Below are 13,154 nucleotides of genomic sequence, written 5' to 3'. Positions count from 1 at the left end.
TTGTCAGCTTCACAAACGAGTACCTCGAGTGTTGGTGTGACGGCGATCTAAGTCGAGAGCGTGCTTCCTGCTGATCTGTTGCAGTGGTCTGCCAGTCGGTGCGTTTCTCCCTGGGTGCTTCAACACTTGAGTTTTTTCTCACTAAAAGAGCTTACACGTGGCACGTCTTTTTAAAGATGTCTCGCCCGTGTATTTCTGGTTGCGGCAGATTGGTATCGGACTCTGATGGGCACGAGCGTTGCATAGTATGTTTGGGTATTGATCATGCTAGAGCAGCGCTCGTGGATGACTCATGTTCTCTCTGTGGGAACATGACCATCGCGTCATTACGTTCGAGACTCCGTGAACTCGAAAGAGTGAGAGTCCCCTCATCCACCACCTGCTCTGCGGCTGGTGGCCAGGGTGACCTGAGGGTTACAGTCTGGAACAAGGCGCCGACTAGGTGTCCACGACCCCAGCCCCCCTCTTCAATGACGGTGCCCGCTAGCGAACTGCGGATTCGCTGCTGATGACGTGTTTCAGTTAAAGCTACAGAGGAAGATGCCATGTCTGTTGCAGCATCACTAGGTGGGTTTGAGTCTTCTGGAAGTGAGGGCTCGTCACAGCTGCCACCTTCCGGTGTGCATACGACTGTGCTCGAGTCTGATCCGGAGATGACGGCCATGCTTTCCCAGGCAGCCACGAGCATCGGACTTGAGTGGAGGCCTCCACCCTGTCCCGAGCGCTCGAGGCTGGACGATTGGTTTTTAGGTAAGGCCGCTGACCCTCGTCCTCGGCAAACCCCAATACCTTTCTTCCCGGATGTGCATGATGAGATCTCGAAGTCCTGGAAGACCCCCCTGTCTTCTCGGGACCGCTCGCTGGTCTCATCCGCCTTTCCTCCCCTCGATGAGGCAGCTGCCCGTGGGTACACTGGGCTTCCCCCGGTTGAACGCTCTGTTGCCATGTATCTATGTCCTCAGAGTGCTTCTTCTCGGGGCGAGCCTAAGCACCCATCCAAAGCCTGTAGATTTTTGTCGACCCTGGTGGCGAAGTCTTACAGAGCAGCGGGACAGGCGGCTGCTTCACTGCATGCTATTGCCACTCTGCAGGTCTACCAGGCACAGATGCTCAGAGACATGCACGAGGGTAGGACAGACCCAGGGCTCTTTGATGAACTGCGCGCCGCGACCGACCTTGCTCTCCGGGCGACGAAGGTTACCGCGCGCTCCCTGGGTTTGGTGATGTCCACAGCTGTGGTCCAGGAGAGACATCTGTGGCTGAACCTGGCCAACATGCGGGACGCGGAGCGGACCCGTCTGCTTAACGCCCCCTTGTCCCAGGCCGGCCTCTTCGGCGGTGCAGTTGAAGATTTTGCCCAACAGTTTTCAACTGCCCAGAAACAGACCGAGGCCATCAGACACATTCTGCCCCGCCGGCCAGTGCTGCCTCCACCCAGCCGGCCGGGCAGACGCCTTGACCTGTTTCCCGCCGAGGACGCCCTCCTGCGGCTCCCGCCCCTCCCGCCCTGGACCACGCAGCAGCCTCCACCCAGGGCCGGTCGCGGATGAAGCCGCAAGAAGGCGCCACAGCCCTCTCCTGCCCCGCCCCCAGCTAAACGCCGGGCCAAGCGGCGCTCCTGAGACGGGCTGCTCAGGGATGATGATTGTTTCTCAGGAGGTGGTACCAGGACCACTCCTTCCCCCGGGTGGAGGGCCGGGGAAGAATCTTTTGTTCTCCACTCCCCACTGCTCACCCACGGGTGGGCAGCACCCTAATGTGGTTAAAACCAGAAACAATCCCCTCTTCCCTGAGCTCACAGAGTTCTCGGGCGACACAGAGCGCCACCCACAAGCCGTGCTCTCCTCGCCCCCCTCTGTCCCAGAGGCGGTTGACACGGCGTGCCGTCCATGGACCGCGTTGCCCCTGTCCCCCTCTGTCGCCAGACGCCTGGTCCTCCCCTGGCCCCCACTGCCAGGGCGCAGTTGCTAAATGTGCCCCCACAACGGGCCGCTATGCCTTCCACGTCTGGGCCAGTTACTTCGCTTCGCTGCCCCTCCGGGGGACGCCTGTGGTTCGCATGATCCCGCTGGTTCAGTTCCTGGGAGCCTGGCTAGAGCTTCCCCGTCTGTCCCGCTGGATCGCGCGGACCGTCAGGTTCGGCTATGCGATTCAGTTCGCACGGTCTCCTCCCCGCTTCAGGGGAGTTCGCTCCACTTTGGTCGGTGGCAATGCCCCCATCATGAGAGCAGAGATTGCCACCCTGTTGGCGAAGGGTGCAATCGAGACTGTCCGGCTTCTACAGCCCCTACTTCATTGTCCCCAAGAAAACCGGTGGGTTACGGCCAATCCTGGACTTGCACGTGCTGAACCGCTCCCTTCACAGGATGACGTTCAAGATGCTCACCGCCAAAAGCGTTTTCAAATGCATACGGCCCCAGGATTGGTTTGCAGCGATCAACCTGAAGGACGCCTACTTTCATGCATCCATTATTCCTCGACACAGACCGTTCCTTCGGTTTGCTTTCGAGGGGCAGGCATACCAGTACGCGGTTCTCCCTTTCGGGCTAGCCCTGTCTCCTCGCATCTTCACGAAGGTCGTCGAGGCTGCCCTTGTTCCCCTTCGGGAACACGGGGTTCGCATCCTGAGTTATATCAACGACTGGCTGATCCTAGCTCACTCTCGAGATCGTCTGGGCCTTCGGGTCAACTGAGAGAAGAGCAAACTTTGCCCCGTGCAGAGGATCTCTTTTCTCGGTATGGACATCTGCATCTGCAGCCGCGATCACGCCGCTCGGATTGCTTCATATGAGACCGCTTCAGCTTTGGCTTCGCGACCGAGTCCCGAGGTGGGCATGGCAACACAGTACGCTCCGTGTTCCAGTTACTCCGACCTGCCGTCAGTTCTTCACCCCGTGGTCGAACCTCAGTTTTCTCAGGGCGGGTGTCCCCCTGGAATGAGCTTCCCGGCATGTTTTGTTTCAACAGATGCCTCCACAACGGACTGGGGCGCCATGTGCAATGGACATGCTGCTGCGGGCTCCTTGACAGGACCCCAGCGGCTATGGCATGTCAATTGCCTCGAATTGTTGGCAGTACGCCTTGCCCTGCACCGCTTCCGGGCGTTACTCAGGGGTCAACACGTACTAGTCCGTTCAGACAATACCGCCACTGTAGCGTACATGTAGCGAACCACTGTAGAATGGCCACTCCATCCCCAGTCGGTTCAGCTGATTTGGGACCAGTTCGGGGATGCACAGATACATCTGTTTGCTTCCCACGACTCGACCCATTGCGCCCAGTTTTATTCCCTGACCGAGGGCACGCTCGGCACGGATGCTCTGGCGCACAGCTGGCCGCAGGGCCGCAAGTATGCGTTTCCCCCAGTGAGCCTTCTTGCGCAGACCTTGCGCAAGGTAAGGAAGGACGAGGAGCAGGTCATCCTGGTTGCCCCTTACTGGCCCAACCGGACCTGGTTCCCCGAACTAGTACTCCTCGCGACAGTACCTCCCTGGCCGATCCCTCTGAGGAAGAACCTTCTTTCTCAGGGACGGGGCACCCTATGGCACCCTCGTCCCGATCTCTGGAACCTCCACGTGTGGCTCCTGGATGGGACGAGGCAGGTTTGAGTACCCTACCACCAGCGGTTGTGGCTACCATCACTTCCGCTAGGGCGTCGTCCACAAGACACCTCTATGTGTTGAAGTGGAACCTCTTCGTCAACTGGTGCTCTTCTCACCGAGAAGACCCCCGGGGATGCTCGATTAGCGTTGTGCTTTCCTTCCTTCAACAAGGGCTGGAGCGAAGGCTGTCTCCCTCCACCCTGAAGGTCTATGTTGCCGCCATTGCCGCACACCATGACCTCATCGAAGGTAGGTCGTGGGGAAGCACGACCTGGTCATCAGGTTCCTGAGAGGAGCGAGGAGACTGAATCCGCCTCGCCCTCCTCTCGTTTCCTCTTGGGACCTCTCAGTGGTTCAAACTGCCCTGAAGAGTGCTCCATTTGAGCCCCTGCAATCAGTCAAGCTTAAATTCCTGTCTATGAAGACAGCGCACCTGGTTGCACTGGCCTCCATCAAGAGGGTAGGGGACCTGCACGCATTCTCCGTTGACGAAGCGTGCCTGGAATTCGGGCCGGCTTACTCTCATGTGATCCTGAGACCCCGGCCTGGATATGCGCCCAAGGTTCCTACCACTCCCTTCCGGGACCAGGTGGTGAACCTGCAAGCGCTGCCCCTGGAGGAGGCAGACCCAGCCTTGGCACTGCTCTGTCCAGTGCGCGCTCTCCGCTCCTATGTAGACAGGACGCAGTGTTTCAGGACCTCAGACCAGCTCTTTGTCTGTTATGGTGGGAAGCTGAAGGGAAAGGCTCTCTCCAAGCAAAGGTTGTCTCACTGGATAGTGGACGCCATTGCTTTGGGATACCAGCAGCAAGGTCGACCGTGCCCCCTTGGTGTGACTGCCCACTCCACCCGGAGTGTGGCGTTCTCTTGGGCTCAAGCGCATGGCGCCTCGCTAACAGAGATCTGCAGAGCTGCAGGCTGGGCGACACCTAACACATTCGCCAGATTCTACAATCTCCGAGTGGAGCCAGTGTCCTCTCATGTACTCGCTTCAACCAGCTAGTACTGGACCGGCTCAGGTGTCTTCGCTTGCTCGCCATTACACTCCACAGACTGGATACATGCGATATTCTCTTCAGGTGAGCTTCCCCGAAAGCCCAGAGTTCCTCCAGCACTCCTGACGTTGGCGCCAGTGTCTATTGCCTGCGCGTCGGCTAGGTGCCTCCCGTGTGCATGGGCCCTCCCCTGAGCGACCCCCACATGTGTATTTCCACTGTAAGCCTCTCTGAGCATGTGTCTTTCCCTTGGCAAGCCACCTTGCCACCCCTGGGGTTGAAATATTCCACCTGCGGCTGGACACCCCAGTGTTCTCCATATGTTTCCTTCGGGTCATAAGTTTATTCTCTAAGTTCTCCCCCCTCTGGGTTGACATTAATTGCATACTTCCCCTAGCTTGGGATATGCTTCCCAGTGTACCTTGGAATTCCTGTGTTAAATGGAGTCCTTCGTCCAGTCTTGACAGGGATCTCGATTTACGCAGGGCACTGGAAGACAGCTGAGAAGGTGCCGTGATTAGACTGGTAACCCCATTCGTCGTCATCCGACGTAACTCGGAGTGACAACGAAAGGGAACGTCTATGGTTACGTATGTAACCCTCGTTCCCTGAGTAGGGAACGGAGACGTTACGTCTGCCTGCCACTTTCCGCTGTACCGCGGGGATCGCCTGAGCTCAGTCTTGGCTCCTCAGCGAAGAAACATATCTGCATGTTGCCGGCTTCCTCCTTTTATACCCACGAGGTGGGGCGGAGTTACGCCATGCAAATTCCGCAGACCCATGGTATTTCTTTGCCATTGGCTCATTTTGTAATACTCGAAGTTGATAGGCTTTCTAAGCGAAACCCCATTCGTCGTCATCCGACGTAACGTCTCCGTTCCCTACTCAGGGAACGAGGGTTACATGCGTAACCATAGACGTTTTTCACTATCCATGATACATATTGTTGCATTTTTGTATTGTGATATATTGTGAGATAATATATTGTTGCACCCCTGGTGTTTAGTTTACATAAATTTCAGCCCCTAATAAACACTGTGTCTTATGTTTCTTCTCTCGCCTGTCTTAATGAGCTGCACTACTCAGTGGGTGTGAAACAACATGGAGATGTGTTGATTAACAGAGGTGTACCAGCAGTATACAGGAACGGCCATATCGATCTGTTGTTTACTCAAGGACCTACAAAGACTCAGTCCCTGTTGCCGCCAACCTTTTCTATCAGATTAATGAAGTGACCGCACGGGTAATAGCCCTTCAGCTGACAGGTCCATTTTGGAACATGAGAGACACTTCTGTCTTTCATTATTCCAGGACAAAACATCCATGCCCCCCTCCCCCCTCCCCCTCCATTTTCCTTATCAACATCATATTTGCTTTGTCCTTGGGGGACAGCTCTGGCATTGGGACCAGCTTCGACAGTGCTGCTCTTACCCTGATCAGCATAAACAAGCACCGATGCCCTAATATGTTTATTTACCCTCTATTTAACTGAATGTTAAATCAATCATCTGCCTGCTCTTGCCACCAGCCTGAGCCAGTACATCTATTTCGGTTGCCCACAGGCTGACAGAGAAGCAGCGAGCCACACATATGTCTCCTGTCAAATTTGACAGAAATGAAATGTGCTGTTTTTTTTCCCCATCTCACATTCTTCTTTTTCTTTGTATCCTTTCATTATTTTACTCATTTGTTGTATGCAAAACAAGCACAGAAAATTCTTATGGGTTTGCACCAACAGTGGCTTCCAAATTTCGATTTTCCGTAAGTTTCCATTTAAACTGAGGGGCACAAATCAGATCTGATGGGGCAATGCCCACTTTTGCCCCGTGTTGGCTCCGGCCTTCCAGCAAGTCTCAAAGTGATCCACTATATACGCATTGTGGGCATTGAATGTGAACAATAAGAGTTTTCTAGTTCGCCTGCCCATTCTGCCTTAAAGGTTAGTAGTAAACAAACTTGGCTTGCTCTCCTTGGAGGAGGCTCGAACCCGAGGCTCGGCTTGAGCTCAGAGTTAAAACCCCCCTATTATGGAATTGTGCATAAGAGGATAGAGATAATTTACTGGAGGAGAGATGCCAGAAGAAGTTGTCAATTAGATGATGTGGTGTCTGCTGCTTATACAGTACACTAGTAATTATGATTGACAGGACTGAATGTTTAGGCTCCTCCCGAACCTACGTTATGAACTTCATATAATGTCATTAGTTTAAGGTGCGGATGATTCGGCATTGGTTTATTACTGCCATGACCTTTACATTGATCTGCATGAACGCATGCCTTATTGAATTAGCCAGCATGAAATGTTGGATGTTGACCTACATGAACAACAGAGTTTCGGAGCACTTGAGCAGGTGAATGATGTCCTATTGCTATTTAGATTATCTGTTTGAAGCTCTTAAATACCGCACACAAATGTAGATTACCTTGAAAGTTAAATAACTTTAACTATCTTGGAGAGGAAGTTTGTATTCACCAGACATTGGTTCAGAGTATTTTTGATGCATGCAATTCAAGCAAATTTTTACAGGATGTAGGCTTACCATTTTAACTATTTTTGACATTTTAACCCCACAACGTAGGGTTTCCCTGAAAACACACACACACACACACACACACACACACACACACACACACACACACACACACACACACACACACACACACACACACACACACACACACACACACACACACACACACACACCATTAATGGCTCTCTCACTTAAGCATTCGTCTGTGGCAGCTGAAGACAAATGTGGTAGTTGTAATATCTGTTAGTGAGATGATGAATTGGTCTGTACTCTGCTATGCCTGAAAAGTGGATCAAATATTTGACAATGCATACTGATGATTTTGAGCCTCTGCAGGGAAAAAAGAAACTTACTGAACAAGACTTCAATAAAATGTAATTATCCTTTAAAAGTATTAAAAAGAACAAAGTCATTTGCATTTATTTTTGTTACAGAATTGATAATTAGGTGCAGATGTTTGTTTGTGTAGTGTATTAAACACATTAAACACTACTATTTGTATAGTAAATACAGGTACTAAATACTGAATCAAAAAATAAGTATGTGCTATATGTTATATTCCCTGTATACAACCTTTCTTTAATAGTTATATGTTTATCTGTAATTTGTATATAATTTTATTTTAAATTGTTGAAACAAGCTTTCATAAATGTAGGATGGTTTCTATGCAACATTTTATAAATGAGGCCCCACGACACATACACTAGTACTGTACTTTAGTTAAAATGGGTTATTTTACCCTGTGGTAGGTGTACAGTACCATTTATACTGTGTTCATTGCAGTAGTCACATTATGATTAATATATTCCAGGATATAATCCCAGATTTAATCATGTATTTCAACATTCAATTTTCTACATTCAATTGTTGTTTAACTATTTGAGCTTTTGCAAATCTGTCTAAGAAAAGGATGAATTCATGCAGAAGAACAGGTTACAATTAAAAGTATTTGCAAGAGAATGTGCTCATTTGTATTAAATCCCTCAGATAAAAACAAAGCCCTGCAAATATATTTGGAATAAAAATAAATATGAGCATTTTTTTCCCATCCAGCTTCAGGAGACAGTGTCTCTTGCTGGATAAAAAAAAAAAATACTTTCCTCCTAAATCCATTTTACTATGCAGATGATAGTTTTATCCTAATGGAAAAACCATTAGGGTAAATATTATGCAAACGAAGTGGCCCATTTCTCTCAACTCCGTTCACGGCCTCAGGGTTTGATAATGAGCTTCCATGTTTTCACAGAATGACAATTAGCTTACACATCTGAAGGATGCATGCAAGGCATATGCAAAGTTATAACACAACTGCAAGGTCTACAAATAAATCCTGCTCATTCACCTTAGACTGCTAGGAATTTCTGGGAATTTCTGGGGAAAAGATATATATAGTCTCGGATACATATGGTAACCCTCATTCCCTGAAGGAGGGAACGGAGACGCCACGTCGAGACCGACGAATAGAAATCTTGCTAGAGAGGCCAATCTACTTTGAGTGAAACTAAACAAGCCAATGCACATTGTCGTGCAATTTTTATATTAGCTGCTCAGCCTATATAATGACTAGCAGGTGTGATTGCACTTCAGTTTTTTGCTGAGGAGCCCATCCTTATAAGCTGGTTGCCCTGGCGGGCAGCAGCAGATGTGGCGATGGGACGTGGCGTCTCAATTTCCCTCCTTCAGGGAACGAGGGTAACCATGTGTAACCGAAACGTTCCGTTTCAGTCGGTCAGTCAACGCCACGTCGAGACCGACGAATAGAAATCCCTACCAAAGGGCCACAGCTGCTGCACCCCATCCAGGGCCCTGTGCAAGCCTCTACCCCTTCTTGTCTGGAAGGACGATAGGAGGAGGCTTTCACAGAGTGAATCTGTGACTGTTGTTCCGTGATAACCCATACAGTGAGATATTGGATAACACTGGGAAAGCGTGCCCTTTCTGTTAGGAAAGAGAATGCTGCGGAAGCCACTTTCTTCAAGGAGTTATGTGGGAAATACATATGGACTAGCTGGCGTTGACTTAGCCAAAGGGAAAGACATGGGCTTCCGATAGGAGCAGCCGTGGAGAAAATATACACATATCCCCGTAGGGTCACACACACGGTACCCAGCCTAGACGTTGTTCTCAAGGATTCAGCGGATAAAGGCCTGACATAGGATGCTCCGCCATGTCCGGGCTGGGGGTGTTGGAGGAATCAACAGTGTGGCGAACAGGACGAGGCCGGGGGATGTTAGAGAACGGCGCGAGGCCGGTGGTGCTAGTGTTTATGAGCGACACCTGTGGGGCGTCACCGGTCGAGCTCGCTGTTGGCCGCCTGGGTGTTGGAGGGGCGGCTGCCGTCCGAGAGGGAGCGGAGGAGTTGCCGCCGTTCACCATGGGCCTGAGCCCATGCATGATGGGGAGGAGATGGGGGATCTCCCATTCGCATGATGGGGAGGAGCAGGGAACGGGGGACTCCTGCCGGCTGCCCGAACCACATGATGGGGAGGCTGCCCCATCCGCATGATGGGGAGGAGCAGGGAACGGGGGACTCCTGCTGGCTGCCCGAACGCGGAGGAGCCGTCCACCGGAGGCTACCAAGCGCCACCGCTAGGCACCGTGGAGGAGATCGCCCAGCTGGTGGATTCCCGTTGTGGGAACCGGACCAAGTTTTTTTTTTACTTTTTTTTTCTCCCCTCTCTCGGATCTGTCGCTCCTCATGCTTCCGTCTCCGTTTCCGCGAGGGGCTGCTGGCGGTTCTTTTTGGTTTGTTTGTTTTATTTTAAATAAAGTATTTTGATTGTTCGCCGGTTCCCGCCTCCTTCTTCCATGAATTTTGCTACAAACAGGTTTTTCACTCTGGAGTAATAAGGGTGCACAGTAGGGTTCAGCAAGCTGACAGAGCCGGACCTCTCGGTGCTTCTACCCGTTTAAGGTGAGAACACGGGAGGAGACCGGCTCTACAAGTAGGCTATAATATCTAGCGAACATGTTAGATGACGCCCAGCCCACAGCTCTACCGATATCTGTTACCGAGGAGCCACGTGCAAACGCCCAGGAGGATGCAACGCCACTCGTGAAGTGCCTCTTGGTAAGCCAAGGCGATGACATCCACTATCCAGCGGGCCATCCTCTATTTAGAGAGAGCTTTCCCTTCTGCTGGCCTCCATAAAAGACAAAGAGCTGGTCTGAGGTCCTGAGACTTTGAATTCTGTCCACGTATAAACTCACGCATACACACGTCTCGTGAATGGTGCCCATGCAGAAGTGATGGTGTTAAGTACCTCTGGGGGTAAGTCACCTAAAACCTCCCCGTCCCAAGGGTGCCATATGCCAGTCAGAAGATCCTTCCTCAGAGGAATGGGCTAGGGAGGGACTGTCACGAGGAGCATGAGTTCTGGGAACCAAGTCCAGGTGGGCCAATAGGGAGCCACCAGAAGGACCTGCACCTTGTCCTCCATGACTTTGCACAGGGTCTGTGCAAGTAGCCTCACTGGGGGAAACGCATATTTGCGGAGGCCCCGGGGCCAGCTGTGTGCCAGTTCGTCCATGGCGAGTGTTTCCTTGGTCAGGGAGTAAAACAGCTGGCAGTGGGAGGTCTAACAGGTCTACATGAGCCTCCCTGAACTCTCTCCAGATCAGCTGAACCACCTGGTGGTGGAGTTGCCATTCTCCCGGGAGCACAGCTCGTGATAGCTCGTCTGCCACACGGTTGAGCACAACGGAGACATACATGGCTCGAAGCGACCTAAGATACTTCTGACTCCAGAGGAGGAGATGGCAGGAGAGTTGCGGCGGGAGCGTTGACCACCTTTTCGGTTGATGTACGCAATGGTCGCAGTGTTGTCCGTACGGACCAGCACGTCCCTTGTGCCTTTTAGCGGCCTTTTTAAGTGGCTCAGAGCGAGACGTATTGCTAGCAACTCGAGGCAGTTGATGTGCCAATGCAGGTGGGGGTCCGTCCACACCCCTGACACTGCATGCCCGTTGTACGTGGCACCCCAGCCAGTGGCAGAGGCATCTGTGAAAACCACAGCATGCCTGGACACCTTTTCCAAGGGAACTCCTGCCTGCAGAGACTAGGGGTCTAACCACGGAATGAAGGTCAGGTGACACGCCGGTGTGATTCCCACCCGGTGAGTGCTGTGATGCCACGCCCATCTCGGGACTTGGCCGTGAAGCCAGTGCTGAAGCGGTTTCATATGAAGCAGGCCGAGCGGGGTTACCGCTGCTGCCTCTGCCATATGCCCCAGGAGCCTCTGAACGAATTTCAGTGGGACCGCCATCCTGCCTTTGAAGGTGTTCAAGCAGTACAGCACCGACTGAGCGCGTTCCTCTGTGAGGCACACTGTCTGTGCGACCGAATCCAACTCAATACCGAGAAAAGAGATGCTCTGCATAGGGGAGAGTTTGCTCTTTTCCCATTTGACCTGAAGACCCAACTGGCTGAGGTGCCTGAGCACGAGGTCCCTGTGTTCGCATAACTGATCTTGAGAGTGTACTAGTATGAGACAGTTGTCAAGATAGTTGAGGATGCGAATGCCCTGTTCTTTCATGGGAACAAGAGCCCCCTCCGTGACTTTCATGAAGTCACAGGGGCGACAGGGACAGCCAGAAGGGCAGGAGTTTGTAGTGATACGCTCAACCCTGGAACGCAAAGCATAGAAATGGCCTGTGTCAAGGAAGAATCAAGACATGAAAGTACGCATCCTTCAGGTCGATCACTACAAACCAATCTTGGGGATGGATGCATTCAGAATGTGTTTCGGAGTGAGCATTTTGAACGGTAGTTTGTGGAGACTCCGGTTCAAAACTCGCAGGTCCAAGATCGGTCGTAACCCACCGCCTTTCTTGGGTACAATGAAGTAGGGACTGTAGTGCCCTGACCTCATAGGCCGGCTCTATTGCGCCCTTCGCCAGTAAGACATGGGCATCAGCTGCTCTCACTGTAGTGGAGTGGATGGCCCGAAACTTCTTTCGCTGGGCGAACTGAATCGCATAACCGAGCCTGATGGTCCGAATGAGCCAGCGAGACGGACTGGGGAGGGTTAACCAGGCTTGCAGAGACCGTACAAGTGGGACCAAAGGGATCGTAGGGGTACCCGGAGTGGGGCAGCGAGGTGGGACATAGGGACGCGGCTCGGGAGGCTCTCTCTGGGAGGCGGCCCGTAGCGGGGTCTGAGTGTGCTGTGCAACACTTACCTGGTTCCACGGGGCAGGAGGTGCAGGAGGCGGCTTGGTTGCGTTCTCGAACCGCACACTGTTGCCCGCTGGCGATAGAAGAGGTTGACGATGTGATGAGGATTCTCTCCCCCCACTGCTCTCCTGGCCCTCTTCGGACCCAGAGATGAAAGAAACTGCTCTTTTATTGAAAATTTGGGTACCGCTGGTTTTGAGGCCAGTGGCAGAACAAAAACAAAAGGAAACTGAAGATTTTCCACCCGGCCCTCTCCTGGAGAGCAGTCACATTTATCTCTGGGTCGCCCGTCCCGATCGTGCCGATAAAAATTATAATTATAGTTATCAACCTGACAAGTAGTCAGTAATTTCATTCTTATTTCCTGCTCAAGCCTACATAGATTTGCATAATGCCAGTCTATGGTTTTCATTGGCTGCCCACAAATAACGCCTACTTTGACCCGCCTTCAAACAATGTAGTTGTAACTGAGGCCTGGGAGGGTTTGGTTCCTGCTATCGACATGTCAAGAATATGCTGTTTTCAGTGCTGCGAATGCAAATCCACTTTGCTGCACTTCCTAAGGATAAGGAATTTACACTGGAACATATACCATAATGTTGCAGGGATATGTTGTTACACCAGATTATAAATCATTTTTGCTATTATTTATTATGGGGTGTTTTATTTTGAAAGAAGGTTGTTTGCTCTTATGCTGCGTTCCAGATGATATTTGACGTGGGAATATCCCAAAATTAAATGTACCACTTCAGACCTCGTGAGTTCCAGGCAATCTGACGTCACGTTCACATGCCAGGACACTATGAGAGCATATCATGTATTTATGTCAATTATGGCAAAAACAGAATAA

Source organism: Siphateles boraxobius, unplaced genomic scaffold (genome assembly GCF_051911475.1).
Source record: "Siphateles boraxobius isolate OS27281-9 unplaced genomic scaffold, OSU_SipBor_1 12, whole genome shotgun sequence".
Taxonomy (NCBI): Eukaryota; Metazoa; Chordata; class Actinopteri; order Cypriniformes; family Leuciscidae; genus Siphateles; species Siphateles boraxobius.
The sequence above is the reverse complement of the archived record's forward strand: the minus strand, read 5'-3'. Positions refer to the sequence as shown.